This window comes from Eublepharis macularius, chromosome 6 (genome assembly GCF_028583425.1).
Source record: "Eublepharis macularius isolate TG4126 chromosome 6, MPM_Emac_v1.0, whole genome shotgun sequence".
Classification (NCBI taxonomy): Eukaryota; Metazoa; Chordata; class Lepidosauria; order Squamata; family Eublepharidae; genus Eublepharis; species Eublepharis macularius.
This window is the reverse complement of record NC_072795.1, coordinates 121,482,525-121,498,327: the sequence shown is the minus strand read 5'-3', so window position 1 is coordinate 121,498,327 and position 15,803 is coordinate 121,482,525. Positions and strand designations below refer to the sequence as shown.

The window sequence follows — 15,803 nt, the reverse complement described above, 5'->3', positions numbered from 1 at the left end:
AAGGCTTGTTCATTGAGCTACCTGAGCAATCTCAGCTGCCTAGAGGCAAGAGCAAGGAAACCCTAAATCAACTTGCTGCAGAAGTTTGTGATATCATAATTTCCCATACCAAAGAATTATTTAAATTCGCTAAACATCTATTAAGTGCAACCCAGATACTGAATAGTTTATTCAAAGTACATAATTTGAAGTTCCCGGAACAAGCCCTGCACGAAGCACTAGAGGCCGACCCAATGCTACGGAAAGACAAGCTGAACTTTCCATCATGTACACAAAGCTCCACCACAACAAGGATGCTTCAACACTACTAAACACACTTCTGGACAAAATCCTGGGCCCTTTTCACACTGCTTACCTTCACTCGCAACGACGTGGAACATCGTGCTAAAAACGCGGAAGATCGTGTTTTCTCGAGTGAGATTTGCGCGACGTCACACAAATCTCACGTGAGAAAACGCGATCTTCCGTGTTTTTAGCATGATGTTCCGCATCGTTGCGAATGAAGGTAAGCAGTGTGAAAAGGGCCCTGGATACAAGTTTTGCAGAAACAGCGATGTTTTTGATAATCCCAGTAACAACTCCAGTGACTACTGCAGAAGCAGAGCTGTGCATGGAACGAGAGCTAAGATCCAGATTTTAATCATAATGGAACTGATACAGTAAACCAGAAAGAACATTAAGATACCTTTACCTGCATAAGTCAGGTAAGAAGGAAAAAAGAAAGCAGGAGGTGAAGCCATCAATCTACATCCCAAAACGCTGAATAGAATGCAGACCATCAACACTATTTACCTGCTTGGCTTTTTTGTTTGACAGTAATGTTTCATATTTTAATGCTTTAGTTGTTTGTAGCCATCTAAAGTTGCGTAGTTTTCATATGAAGTATTTTAATAAAGTTAAAAATAAAAATATGCCTGGTTTGCAAAGATTATTTGGAGACATCAACCTTTCTGTGCTCACGTATGAGAAGCGGTGGAGTATGTGGGATCCAGTCTCTTCTCAAGTATATTTATTTGCATGTTATCTATTAAGAAACTTATTACTATGCTTGGGTGCTTTTAGTGTTGCAAGCAACAAAGATGAGACAAAATCAAGGTTATTTTGCTCTGGCTCCCCCCATCATTTGCTGCCCTGCCCTCCACTCTATTAGCCCACTGGGAACCAATCACCACTGCCATTTAGTCAGTGCAATCCTAAGAAAAGTTACTCCAATCTAAGACTACTGAAATCAACTCTTCTTAGGATTGCATTAATAGTAACACAAGTGACCACTTTCCTTATACTTTTTGATCTCTGAATAGCTGCTGACTTTAATAATTCAATAAAGTCATATTTTACTTAACCAAATATCCTTCTTTGTGCTTTCCAACACCTACAAAAAAGATTCTTGTAGCTACTAGTAGATAGCACCCTTCCTATTTTTTGTCTTGATACTGTTTTGGAGATGACACAACATAGTTCAACAAAGCAGATCCAGGTGCAAAAGAAGTATCTTCTTTGTAACCTACATTGTTTAGTTTAGTTTAGTTTAGTTTAGTTTAGTTTAGTTTAGTTTAGTTTAGTTTAGTTTAGTTTATTCAGTGTTTAACCCGCCCTCCCCACAAGTGGGCTCAGGAAGGGGTACAACAGTCATAAAATACAATTGCATAGCAAATTCTACATTGTAAACTTCCGAGAGGGTATCAACAACCATCTTCCAGAGATGTTGTGCTCTAATGCATCTGAAAGGCAGCTTTTTTCCCCATGCAAAACCAGTTTCCCATTACTCTTTTTATAGTTCATTGCTAACTTTCATAGCATTACTCCTTGCTGAGATATCACTCACTTGCCATTTTAAAAGAATTTTCACAAATTTGACACTTGACTGAAAATAGCAAAAACAGCTCTTCTTGCACAGAGAAAATAGTTTTCCTTGCATAGAGAACATGCTTTTGCCATTTCTTTACATTTAATTTGACATTTTACAGTCCAGTTATAATAATTGCTTGTACACTTTGGAGGGAAAAAACTTTCTCAGAGATAAGTTTTGAAGTCCTGGCCCACAGTTCACACTTTTAACCTGTACATTATACCTCTTTCTAAACAGTGAAATCCCCTTTTGACTGTTTTACCAGCTTTTAGAAAGACCATTTGAGACAAAAATATTTTTTTCAATTGGTTCAGAAATTCAACTCTCCTTTTTTCAAAATATTTCCAGCCTAAGAGTTGGAAAGCTGTTTTATTATACAGAACAGCTACAGTTGCCTACAGGTTAGCAGGCTATTTTTATGCTTCCTTAGTCCATGCAAACAGTTAAATGGAACTCTAAATAATTCATCTTTCCAGTGCAATTGCATCTTTTGGCACAAGAATGACTTCATTTGGAAACAGAAAACTCCAGTTAAGCTACAGCTGAGAAATAAGATCTCAGCTTTGGAAAGTATCACAACAATTTGTTTTTAGGATACTGTTGAAAGCACCATGTAGCTAGGCATATACTGTGAGTTGCTGCCAAATACACCACCAATTGCAAATTCTCAGAAACACACAGAAGATTCTATATGGAAGAAATCCAGGTAGATGCCCGCTGAGCTCACTGGGATTAAAACCAAATCTGTACGAGTCTGTTCAGGGCCAAAGGCAGCATACAGAAGGTAAAAGAGATTGGAAAGGAGGAAAGGATCTACAAAGCATTTTAGAAGGGAGATAGAGGGCACTGCAATGGCAACTGATTTCATGTCACATAACAGCAATGGCTGCTGCCAAGTTACTAGCAGCTTTGCTCCGATTAGGTTGCATTGGCATCAGGTATTATATTGTACCCTTGGTTTCGATAGTTTAAAGGGATTAATTATTGATGGCCAGAGGAAAAATTTGTGGGGTTTATTTTCAGTAAAGAAAGGCAAACAGAGAGCTGAGTGGAAAACTCATCTGGTGAATCAACCCAACATTTTTTGCTTATAAAATATTCACAAAGGGTGTAATGGGCTAGTTGCAAATTTGGCAGCTTAAGAAAGCCTGAATCCAAAACAGGTTTTCAGTCTTGCAGGTCAATCCCACGAATGTCTGCTTGGAAATATGGAGTAAAATGAGGTGTATGGCCAAGTGGACATAAGATTGAGCCTTTAACAGCTTGAACATGAACCATCTGAAACAGGGGCAGCTCTTCCATTAACCACGATGGAAAATGGAAGTTCCATGCTCGGAAGCAGTATACCTTGAAAACCAATGGTTGAGAACAAACCTCGAGGGAGAGCTGTTGACCTCATGTCCTGCTTAGGGGCTTCCCATTAAACATATGACTGGCCACTATTGAAAACAGGGTGCTGATTTAGATGCTGGTCTTCAGTATGACACAGATAAGACTCTTCATACATTCTTGCGGTTTGACATACCTTTGTGTATTCCTATGTGCGTGCAAGCATGTGCACATGTGTGCAATATGCAGCATTCCAAGGGATCTCCCCCTTATAACACTATTTCAAGTCATTATACTTAATGTTGAGGTATCCCTTGGAAAACTGAGCCCCTAAGCTTAGAAAAGAGATCTAGGGGATCAAAGCCATGTTCAATCTTCCTACATGTGATTATTTATCTATTCACACATACCCTCCATGGCTTGGACAGATGCTTTCTTACTAAATTCCCTGCAGTGTATACAATAGAACCATTTCCTGATCCAAGCTAGCATTCCAAAGTGCAGCAAGGCTCCATCTATACACTCAGCACAACGAGGTAGAGGACAGCTGACACGGTAAGAATGAATTACACCTCTGAGCACAGGGGAATGATTACATTTTTTTCAACAACCTTAAAAGCACTCCGGGCTGGATCGTATAAGAAATCCCTTCCCCTAAGTGAACAGTCTTGCTCCAGAGGAAGGAGTCTTTTCAAACATGACTTGTAAATTAATGGTAACAATCTGGGGTGCCGTGAAGAATTATAGGAGCGGACAAGTTGATTTAAAGATAATATCTCCCCACCTTCAAAATCTCCCCCACCAGGATTCACTAACCTCTCAGAGGCTTGAGCATGTTGATTTGTCCCCCTTCCTGTCTATCCTGGAGCATGCTCAGACCTTGTGAGGCTGGCTGGGGGTGGGGGGGCTCCTTTCTTCAAAGGCACATTTTCCCTCATAACTGGGAAGTCTCGTAGGTATAGATGCCTGCCTGTGGAGAGCCCTGTTAGGCTGCTTTCATCAAGGACAAGCTAGGCTACTATTAGAACACTTTTGCCTAAATTGGAACATCTAATTAAGCCATGTTCTCAAGGAATCTTTTGAGGACTAAAGCAAATTTGTACTTAATAAGGTCATTCGTCTTCTTTATAGTGCTCTAGAAAAGTACTGAATCAATGTCCCTGGAGAAAGATGTCCTGACTTCTTTGGGTCCCACTTGAGACACAAGCAGCCTATATCCCATCATAATACTTTTCTTACATAAATGTCACCTTTCCAAGCTGACCTACAGTGCAATCCGATGCAGACTTATTTCAAGCTAAGACCACTGAAATCCATGGGCCTGGACTAGAGTAACTCTGGATAGGACTGCCATTCCAGTGATATAAATTAGTATAAATATTAACTCAAAATAATTCTTTGTTTTTTATTCACTGGCCCTTTTCCTCCTGATTATTCACATTATCACGTATGATAGAATAATCAGGGTACCCTTTGTGATTAATGAATTATGTCATATTGCAGGTAAAGAGTTCTCAAGTCCCAAAAAGAGTATGTGAAAATGCAATTCCTTTCATTCACCTTGCATTCATTTCAGTGAGGACTTCTGCTAGGGATGCCAGTCCCCCATTGGGGGCAGGGGATCCCCCACTCCCACCTTCCACCCCCAGCCCCCGCTTACCTGGCTGGCAGGGGGGAATGTGCCTCCTGGGGGGTGCTCCTGGGTGGCAGCACACTCCAGTGCTCCGCAGTAGGCCAATTCAGGCCAGATTTGGGCCAAATTAGGCCAGATTCGGGCCACTGCAGAGCATGGGAGCACTCCCAGGGTGGCTGTTGGTCCATGCAATGACATCACTTCCCAGAAGTGACATCATCACGTGGGCCAGGATCACGTGTGCACACTCCACATGCACACACAAGAGGGAACCAAAAGGATAGGTGCCAGGCCTCTGACCTCCCGCCTGGGGGGCGGTTGGGGGACCTGACAACCCTAACTTCCACCCACGCATCAGATCTGCCCGTTTCCCCCTTTCCTGCTCTTGACCAAAATCAGCTTCCTAATACAGCTGCCTGGCTTTCTTTCAGGTCAGGGCTTCTTCTCTGCTGTGTCCTTTCCTCCACTCTCCAGATGCCTTTCTTTCAATCAGACAATTTCCTTCATTTTCCCCTTTGTGACAGCTTTCTTCTTAGCTATCACATAAATGTCTTCACTCAATGAAGGGAGCTGACATTCAAATAAGTGATATGGAGAAATCCCTGAGTCAGATGAGCCCCAGAGCTCAGCAGAAAAACATACCCAGGGTGACTGGCCAGCTTTCTTACTCAGTTTCTGCCACATTTCTGAGTCATAAAGCTTCCTTCACCGAACAAGTTTAAAATTACAGGAGAGCTTGAGATGTAGAACTTTTGCTCCTAAATTTGGAAAATGTAGCCTTAAAAATAGCGTTCATATTGCCAGTGCTGCATTGAAGAATTCACCAAGGTCTTCTGATGAATAAGGTCTTGAAATCTGATGCAAATCTGAACCCAAACCTAATATTTTTCTTTGGTCGGGCAAACTTTGGTATATAGAACTAGTTGCAGGGGAAGACTTCCCTGGCAATGAAAAGACAGGAAAAAGCTTCACTTCTAACTTTTTGTCCATCAGTTTACTCTTGTAGGCAAAGACAGAGTAAAATGAGGCAGCCCTCCTCCCTAGCCCGAGTCAGGTCATTCTTCTGAAATCTTCTGCATTCGTTCAGGATTATGTTTCTGGCTATTCTCTAGAAACAGGTTTTTCTCCAGCCACAGAGTTGGAGAAATGCAGTCCGTACATGGTAGATAGTCTCATATAGTTACCTCATAGCTTCGTGTTCTGTTTGGGTTCCTATTCTCATAATGATTGATCTAGTCCTGCCTGAAGTAAACTATGAATTAGAACTTGGAACTGTCTATAGGCAGCCTCCAGAAATCTGGCACTTAATTTCATTTGGGACTTTAATTGAGTTGGCCTGTGTGCACTCTTTTTCAGGGGAAGAATTTCAAGTTCTGATTCCAGTTTTGATAATGGACACTTTGTGCTGTTTAATGTTTTGTCTTTCAAAAAGTATGCAGTACAATCCTGTTGCATTCTTTTCTGCATTCCCTTTCTCCAGGCCCTTATATGGCTGCTATCAGGTACTGCCTGGAGATTTGGTTAACATCTGCACTCTGTTTCGGAAGAAGCCTTTGTGTTACGGCACAGAAAAATGTTCTAAGAACATCTGGATAGAGTCAATGCTTTAATGTATGAATTTCCAAACAGCCAAAGAATTCAATCTTTCTGTCCAGTTTAAGGGTCTATCACAGATGTTGCCACTGCAAAGAAATCCTGAGTGATTCTGGATCCTTCTAAGGATATAGCTCTGACTTCATATTATTGCATACTGGTTTCATCAAAAGGAAAAACCAGCCAGTCAGAACATGAGTGACCAGCAGGGCCGGCGCCACAGTTGAGGCGGTGAGGCAGGGGCCGCGGGCACCGCAGGGCCGGAGGGGGTGCCGCTGCCAGCCAGCCCCGCACTGCCACCACCGCTGCTGCCGCCGCTGCACACACCCCAGGCAGGCGCAGCAGCCATGGGCCAGGGACGACAGGCAGCTGGAGCGGCATGTGGGTGGCCTCCTCGTGCCGCCCCAGCCACCCGCCAGCGGCACTGCGTGATGACATCATCATGCAGTCTGGGGCAGCTGCACTCTGCGTCGGGGCTGGTGCCGGGGCTGGTGACCAGTGTCCTCTGCTGAGGACAGGCAGGGCCAGTACAATTTATTTCATCACCCTAAGCAAAATGCACTCACCAGCTCCTGGGCCACTGCTAGCTTCCCATGGCTTCACTTCATGCCAGCTGGCAACAATACAGCCCCAAGAGGTGATGCCAATCACTTCCCAGGCCACTGAACGAAGAGAAAGCCAAACCTATGCAGGTCACCGGCACCCTCCCACCCCAAATAGGGGCTTGGCTGGAGAACCGGCCCTGGGTTTAGGGTTGTTTTGATCTTACTTTCCAGCCCTGTGCGGTATATTAATGGAGCTGTCGTTGGTGTATCAAGGTCAGTCTTGTCTATTTTGAATGGCAGTGGGTCTCCAGGGTCTCTGGCGGGGGTCTTTCATACCAGCTATTTCTTTTACCTGGAGATCATAGAGACAGAACGATTGGTGGCAAACAGTGGGACTGGGGCACCTATTGATGCTACCTTGGCACCTATGTGCACCAAAACAGAACTGCCTGTCTGAAGATACCCAGGGCTTTGAAGTATCAGAAGCAAACCCCAGTAGGCATGAATAAAAGCCAGCAGAAAATGCACAACCCTACTTCAGATTCCATAAAAGTCTACTGAATATGTTATCGAGTGTATAGAGTGGCAATGATGGACAGCATTACCTCCATGCAGCCTAGCTCTATCTTAACCCTTTATCAATATATTTAATTATTATTTCCTTAAGAGAATACACATCAGCATTTAGGCCATTATTTGAAGGAGGAGAGGATTTGCCCCTTCAGATGTTTAAGTTTTAAGTCTGTGTTGGCTATCAGCCATATGAAGTGAAAATTCTTAGTTTGGAATGGGAAACATAATCCCTTCCCACAGCCTGAGTTTGTCTTCATTGGGCCATCTAAGCAGAACAGCCTTATCCAGTCTTGGTTCTTTCTAGCTTTCATGGACACTAATGGCCTGTATTCATTCCATGGGTGGTAAAATCTGTCGGTTATTAATATTGTAAAATTTTAAAAGACAGCCACGTGTTTGGCACGACAAATAACCTTGGAATATATATCACTGTATCCAAGTAATGAATCTCCTCTTTGTTACTCTGGATCTTAAGTCTCGTTTTCAAATTCACAGATAAATTTGCTTCGTGATGAGTAATTTGCAGTGACAGGAAGATAATTTGCTTGTTTTTCAGATAAATGTAAACTCCATCATGACAGACTTATTATCTTCCTTGTTCTTTCCAAACTGCTTAGTATGGTAGCAACATTGCTTTCCAATTTTATATGCTCAGTTTAGACTGACAAATGGCTGTGTTGTAACATAGTCAAGATTTAAGTGACTATATAGGACTGTTCTTTAATAGAAATTATATCTTTTTTTAAAAAGTCAACCAGAATTAAGATATTGAACCAGAGATCATGGCTCTTTTCACACTACATACCTGCTTCCAGAACATCGTGAAATGCAGCGCAAAAACCGTGGAAGATAGCGTCGTCTCGTGAGTTTTGCGCGATGTCGCACAAAACTCGTGCAAGAAGACGCTATCTTCCGTGTTTTTTGAGCTGCATTTCACGATGTTCTGGAAGCACGTATGTTGTGTGAAAAGGGCCCATGTTGCACACTCTTTCGGAAGAAGCCTTTGTGGCACAGCACAGAAAAATGATCAATTTCAGAATACATTCCTTGATGTTCCCAATGCTTAGCCTGATTGTAGGCTTTGGGGTACAGATCACCAAAGTGATGCAGAGTCAGATCAACTAGGAGATCCGCTTGGAATCCAGCACTGACCGTATGTCAGCAGCAAGAGTATCCAAGTCGGCTGAGAATGTTCAGCCTGCATTGCTCAGTGCAAGAGTGGGACTGACTACATATGACACACATGTGCAAGAGTCAACAACCCCATAACACATTGTTTTTTAACAGTCACCTTGAAGCAGGACATTGAAACAAAAACGGGCTCATAAAGTTTACTTTGCTCTCCTCTTTTTCTGGCTAAATGGCCCAGATCTATTTTTTTTTTAAAATTATGTCTTTCTCTCTCCCTCTCTCTCACACACACAAGGGGAAACATACATTTGAAATCATGCAGAGAAAAGAGTGATGGATTGGGTCACGGACACATGGTTGCTCCAACTAGACCCCTCCTAAAGCTGCTTTTCTTTCTCAGACTGGCTTCACAGCTCACTGTTATATGCATAGTTTATTTATTTATTTTATTTACTTCCCTTTGTTCCCAATGGAGACTCAAATCAATTTACACCACTCTCCTCTCCTCCAATTTACACCAATTTACCCTATGAGGTAGGTTAGGCTGCGAGTGTGTGTCTGGCCCAATGCCACCCAGCAAACTCCCATGGTTGAGAAGGAATTCGAATCTGGTTCTCTCAGATCCTAATCCAACACTCTTAACTACGATATCATACTGACACTCAGAGTGCTGCTCACATTACACTGATGCACACATCCCAAAAATAGAATCCCATATACATTTCTAGGTGTACCCTTAAAATATCTTAGGTGTGCTGTTAAAAAACCACTCATACAACAATAATGTATCTGAAGAAGGGAGTTTGGATTCTCAAAAGCTTCTATCCTGAAAATCTTGTTGGTGTCTAAGGTGCCTCCTGGACTCCAGCCCTGCTGTTTTACTGCATAACAACATGACTGCCCACCTAAAATAACAATAATGGACTTGGAAGCAGCAAGACGTCCACCACCAAAGAGCAGAGCCACTGCAAGACTGACCCTCTGTCCACCAAATGAGCTTTGGAGGTGCTTTAAAGTCATGGTTTTGGAGAACCTCTGAAGGCAACTTCCAGAACAAGCCTTCATGCTTTTCCCTTCCATGCAATCTGGGAGAAAATCAAGAACTCAGTGCCTACAAAACTCAAGACGGGGACTGATGTCATTGCGCAGGGCTAGAAGCACTCCCATGCTTTGCAGAGGACCTATTTGGTGCACTGCGCAAAGTGTGGGAGCACTCCCAGGCCTTGAGCAATGATGTCACTTCCCAGAAGTGATGACATCACGACGTTGCGCATGCAAGGATGAACAGAAAAGGGAGTGCAGGTCCCTTTTCCCGCTGGGAGGATAAGGGAACCTAACAACCCTAGCCACAACCATTAGTATTATTTATTTCATTTATATTCCACTTTTCTCCACAATGGAGACTCGAAGCGGCTTCTCTTCCCCTCCTTGTATCCTCACAATAACCTAGTAAAGTGGGTTAGTCTGAGAGCATGCAACTGGCCCGGGGTCACCCAGCAAGTTTCCATGGCAGAGCGGGGGTTTTCTCCTGGGTCTCCCAGTTCCTAGTCTGGCACTCTAACCACTCCACCACGCTGGCTCTCAAAAGACCAGGCTAAATGTAACTCAGTATAATGCAATTCCAGACAATTTATTATTTGGGCATGCAATTTATCACATGAAAAATAGGAAGCTCATTTGTGAGGGAACCATTCCTCTATTTGCTTCCCCTTCTTCCAAAGGGGGTTGTCTGTCAGCTTTTTTCCAAGGATATAAAAAGTGAGTAAAATATCATTATTAATTATGTATTATTATCTGTGGGAGTTTAAGTATTGTCAAGGCAAGTGACGGTAGACATTTGCCAAGATAAATTCCTGACATTTCAAGACAAGTTTCACCTTCTTTGACGGTATAGCAATTTTTGCTTAGGCAAAGACAGTTAATCTTGTTTGGTTTGTGTCATACTAATCACCAAAACGCTCTTTCCCTCATGTGGCTTTACAAGCGTATTTGGATTCATGTTCAGGGAAAGTACTAATGTTATTTGTAGATCAAAAATAGCTAAATCACTTTTTAAAGACATGCTCTTCCAAGAAGAGTAATTTTCCACTTTACATATTGGCTTGGGCATTCAACATCTACAACAGTTCTTTGCTGTCTTTCTCTCATCCTCCTTGAAACCCACTAGCTCCCCAGGTACTTTCTGCTGTCCAAAGATAGCTGAACATAGGAGGAGGAAAGGCCAAACAGCCATCACAGGAGGCAAATTTTGGCTACATTTCAGAACATCTGAGTAGGTCACAGACAAGTTTAATCTGGGGAGTACAATAATCCACCAGTAAATTCTTCTAAGGAGCCCCACTGAAAGGAAAAATTCACCACCTCAGTATAGAAAATTAATTTTTATGGTGGGTTATTCTAGAACTACCATCTCTTGCCTGGTTTAATATTAATTACTTTCTATCATGTATATCTGAAAAGCATTCTAGGCATTAGGAAACTATGCAAGCAAGTACTTCACTAAAAATAATAAAGCTAGTAAAGAAAACCCAAATGTGTAAAAGAAACTCAGTTACAATAAAAAACCAACTATTAAATAGCATTTAATGAAAGTCCAGGAGGGTTTTGTTAACATGAAGATTTAAAATCCTATAAATAAAGCAGTTATGTATCTTTTTCTAAACAATCTATGAGGAAGAACTGAAGCAGAAATTTGGGGGCAAAGAGTTTCAGACAACGGAAGCCACAGCACAGAGTACCCTGCTTTAGGCTAGGGATGAGTAGACTCGCTCTGTTGTACTCCACTGACAGCAAGAAAGCACAATTTAGGGAATATGATAATGGTCTTTGTGTGAAACAAAAAGGCATATTTCTGGCTGAGATGTATAGATATGTTTTAAATAGTGAAATTAATCAAATTCTCTGAAAACAGTTGTCTTTCTATGAAAGCACAAACCATGCAACAGCATTTTTGTGCAACACAAAAAGACGATCAGGAGAAAAAAAATAACCCCCTCAAAATTAACCATGTGGGCCAAAAATATATTTCTGTTTTGGAAATTTTTTAATTATGATTTTGTGTTGGTGGTGATGGAGAGTGCCCTTGGCGGGGTTTTCACCGAGGTGGTTTGCCATTACCTGCCTCTGCAACCCTATTCTTCGCTGGAGGTCTCCCATCCAATTACTAACCAAAGCATTTTGTGTTGGTATGTTTCAGGAAAAAAAGAAATCTCTTTCAGACCTGATCATTTGTGTGGCAAACCCCCAAACTGCAAATTGTGATTTTTTTCAGTAAGAGAAAAACAGCAAAGACAAATTAATATGCAGAATGGAGTTTTTGCCTTTTTTAAGCATTAATCTTGTATATCTTCTAAAAAGAGGATTACACTAATAACAACAACAACTGCGCTATATAGCGCTCTTCTAGACAGATTAGTGCCTCACCCAGAACAGTGAACAAGTTAGTGTTATTTTTATCCCCACAATACAGCTGGGGAGCTGGGCCTGAGAGGAGTGGCTTACTCAAGGCCACCTACTGAGCTCATGGCAGTAGTGGGGTTCGAACCAGCAGAGTGCTCATTCACAGCTGAACCACTTAACCACTGTGCTACAGCAGCTTCCACCTTAAGAAGGTCCTGCATGTTTTTAACTTAAGCTGTTTGTACATCTGGTTGCTCAGGGTAAAAATTAAATGGATGCCGAGCCTCCTTTGGTTGCAGAAAACCACATCTCCCCAATCTTAAAAAAAAAACAACAGTTTTTTAAATCTACAGAGCTACGCTTGACCTTGTGTCACCTGGCCAAGATGAATCCTCTATACCAGTAGTTCCTAAGTCTTCTCATAATGAAGATCACCATCAGAACGTAAGAACAGCCCTGATGGATTATACCAGTGGTCCTTCCAACCAGTATCCTGTCTCACAAAATGGCCAATCAGTTACTCAAGCCGTTACCTCTTAGCACCAGGTTTCAGAGGTTTACTGTCTCTGTCCCTTTACTAACCATAGCAAATAGCCATTGATGGCCCTATCCTCCATGATTCTGTCTAACCTCCTTTTAAAGCCAACTGTACTGTGGGCCAGGCTCAAACCAGGGTGGCAATATCTAAACCCAGACATCTGAGGGCCCCCAAATCCTGAGGTTAGTTTCTTTAGCTGGAATTTAAGGCCTGGGTGTGAACCTGAAATATTAAGCTTTGCATGCAGAAAAAAACAAGAGACCATCATTGCACTGGGAGAATTAATTTTAATTCAACTCTGCGACCCCTACACATTTCACAGGCACTTCATCAGAGGGGCTTGTGAAATATCATCGTCTGAACAGTCCTCGCAGCAACTGTTAAGACTGCTATTTTACAGCTCGTGGCTTTATTCTTAAACTCTCCAAGAAACAGAACCTTATGCTTCGGGGCCTTTTACAGAATCTGATGCTCCTCCAAATTATTCTACCCAAGTCATCCTCTGCAATGTGTCTGTCTGTGATCACACATGGAGGACAAACCTGTGATCCAGTGCATTCCTAGATGTAGGAGCAGCTTCTCTGTAACTATTTCTACAACTGTGATATCACCTTTTCAAGCTGTTGATAAAATTGCCATAAGGAAGCTGCGGCTGTATCCAGGGGGACATTAACTCATATGTTAAGCCTTTCATTCAAATGTACCCCTGGGGATTGGATGCCAGGAGGGAGTTTGGATCATATAAATTGGCATATTGGTGGAAAGGCCACAAATGTTGTCTAATTCTAACCTTGTGCACCAACAGAAGATTCACAAAATTTTTCAGTCCAACAGATTTCCCCATATTATGCAGCTTACAATCTGTGTAAAGAAGAGTGTGGAAGGAAGGTGCATGGTATAGCTACATCTTGTCAGATGTCAGAAGCTAAGCAGGGTTGGTACTTGGATGGGGGGGGCACCTACAAAGACTCTTCTGAGGAAGGCAATGGCAAGGCACTTCTGCTCCTCACTTGCCTTGAAACCCCCATGTGCCGGCATTGCCACAAATCGGTTGTGACTTGACAGAACGTAAGTGCATAAAGAATGGTGTAAACAATGGCTTGCTTTTATGACAACATGGATTTGCAGCATTTCATGCCTCTTTACTAAGCTACATCTTATAGAATCTTCCACCCTATGAGAATTCCGTCTTCACTGATTCATAAATTAGCAAGTTTGCTTGGGGAGGGCAAAATTATCTGAGTGAAGGGATACATGAGAACTTTTGTGCAAATAGCTGCCAACAGACAACGGAATAAATCCAACAGGAGGAAGCTTGTTTAAGCACTTTTTTAAAATTTAAGGGTGAATATATTATACATTGATTCTGTGGCTTCATCAACAAGAATGGAACTAATGAGGCTGACACATGAAGATAGAATTTGGCTAGAAAAAGGAGAAAATTCTTCCGAGCTATGAAATGCTCACCCACACAAAGACAATTTCTCTATAAATGTTGGCTAGTTGAATCCTCCTCAGCCTTCTATTTCATTCCACCTTCTCTTTTCTGTGCATGTGTGCGGTGGGGGATTTATCATATATATCTCATCTCAGGCTCTCTGAAGGCAACTGATGAGACACAATCATAATGCAACTGTTAAACAACACTAATCGTTGTACCTATTTGTCAGCCAGGAAGGAGCAACAAGGGAATACAGTGTAGCAGTGGACCGGGGATGGCCTGTGACCAGGGAAAATGGCTTCAAATCAATGCTCAGCCTCCCATTAAAACTTTTGGGGGATTAACTACCTTTCAGCCTAATGCTCCTCACTTATGACAGGCGAATCATGAGCGATACCTTGCCTCTTCTGCATGAAGTGGAAAGGTAGATTTGGCTCTTTAGCAGCGACTTTGTTTTTACAATACTTTCAAGGTCTACTTGAGAACCTGCAAACACCGCCCTTCTGCCATTTATACCGAACAAAGAGATCGGTGTCTATGCAAAATAAGTAAATGTGTGCTGTGACAGAATTTAGAGACATTCCTTTGTATTTAATAGTGTTAAGGAACTGGAAATGTGTGGACTTGCCCTAAGATCTCATGATCTTATTTACAGAACAAGTCTTAGAGTTTGCAGTACAAGGTGTTGTATAGTTGCTGATCATATGAAAGTTGTTTTAAGCTATTCTTGGTTCTGTTCTTGATGGGCGAATAGAGAAATATTACAAATCAGATCTTAAAATGTAAAGTCTCAGAAACCAGTGGGAGAACCATTTCAGTTGCCCTGGTCGTTCTGTTCCAGATTTTAAATCCACCACATATCGATTTTAAAAAAAATTAAAAGAGGATATTCCAGTCACCAAAGTGGGATTCAGAAGTAAGTTTTAAAACTGTGGCATTTGGTGTCAACAAATCCTGGGAACAGCTAATACATGGCTGAAGAAAGCAATCGTCCTTTTCTAGGATGCCTATTTACATTTTTGGCATTGACCTCTATTTAACTCCTACTTGGGACTTGGATCTTAATCCATTTCATTAACCTGTGTGGTCTCAGACATGCACACTATGTGTTCTCTATACAGTGATGTCCAGGGCTTTTTTTCTGGGAAAAGAGGTGGTGGAACTTAGCGGGTTGCCCTGGGAGAAAATGGTCACATGGCTGGTGGCCCCGCCCCCTGATCTCCAGACAGAGGGGAGTTTAGATTGCCCTCCAAGGGCAATCTAAACTCCCCTCGGTCTGGAGATCAGGGGGTGGGGCCACCAGCCATGTGACCATTTTCAAGAGGTTCCGGAACTCCGTTCCACTGTGTTCCAGCTGAAAAAAAGCCCTGGTGATGTCACAAAGTCACATTATATATACCTACCCACTTAGGTGATCAATCATGTACTAGGATTAAGTGCGCCTCAATCCACAAAGGCTTATACCAACAGGCATCTTTGCTGCTTTTTGCTTCAACATACAAATGTGGCCACATCACTAGGCTGCTGGGGGGGGGGTAGGGACCAGACAGCCTAATATGCAGCACCCTGATTTTATTGGATGGAATACAAATGTGAAAAGTAAATTAAATGAGTGACAGTAATCTATATCTGCATTTATTTTATTTCTGGTAAAATGAAGTTTTTGCTATCTTTCTGAGGGTAAAATCATATGCATACTTTAGAGAGCTGCTATAGCATAGTGGTTATGTGGTTGGATTGCCAATCAGCGCTCCACTGGTTTGAATCCCACA

The 15,803-nt window shown here is 42.1% G+C and overlaps 1 protein-coding gene across 3 annotated transcripts in view; it reads right to left on the bottom strand.

Moving 5' to 3' along the window:
• Nucleotides 1–15,803, bottom strand: part of KCNMA1 (potassium calcium-activated channel subfamily M alpha 1) — a 742,538-nt gene that overhangs the window by 587,381 nt on the left and 139,354 nt on the right. The window lies entirely within an intron of this gene.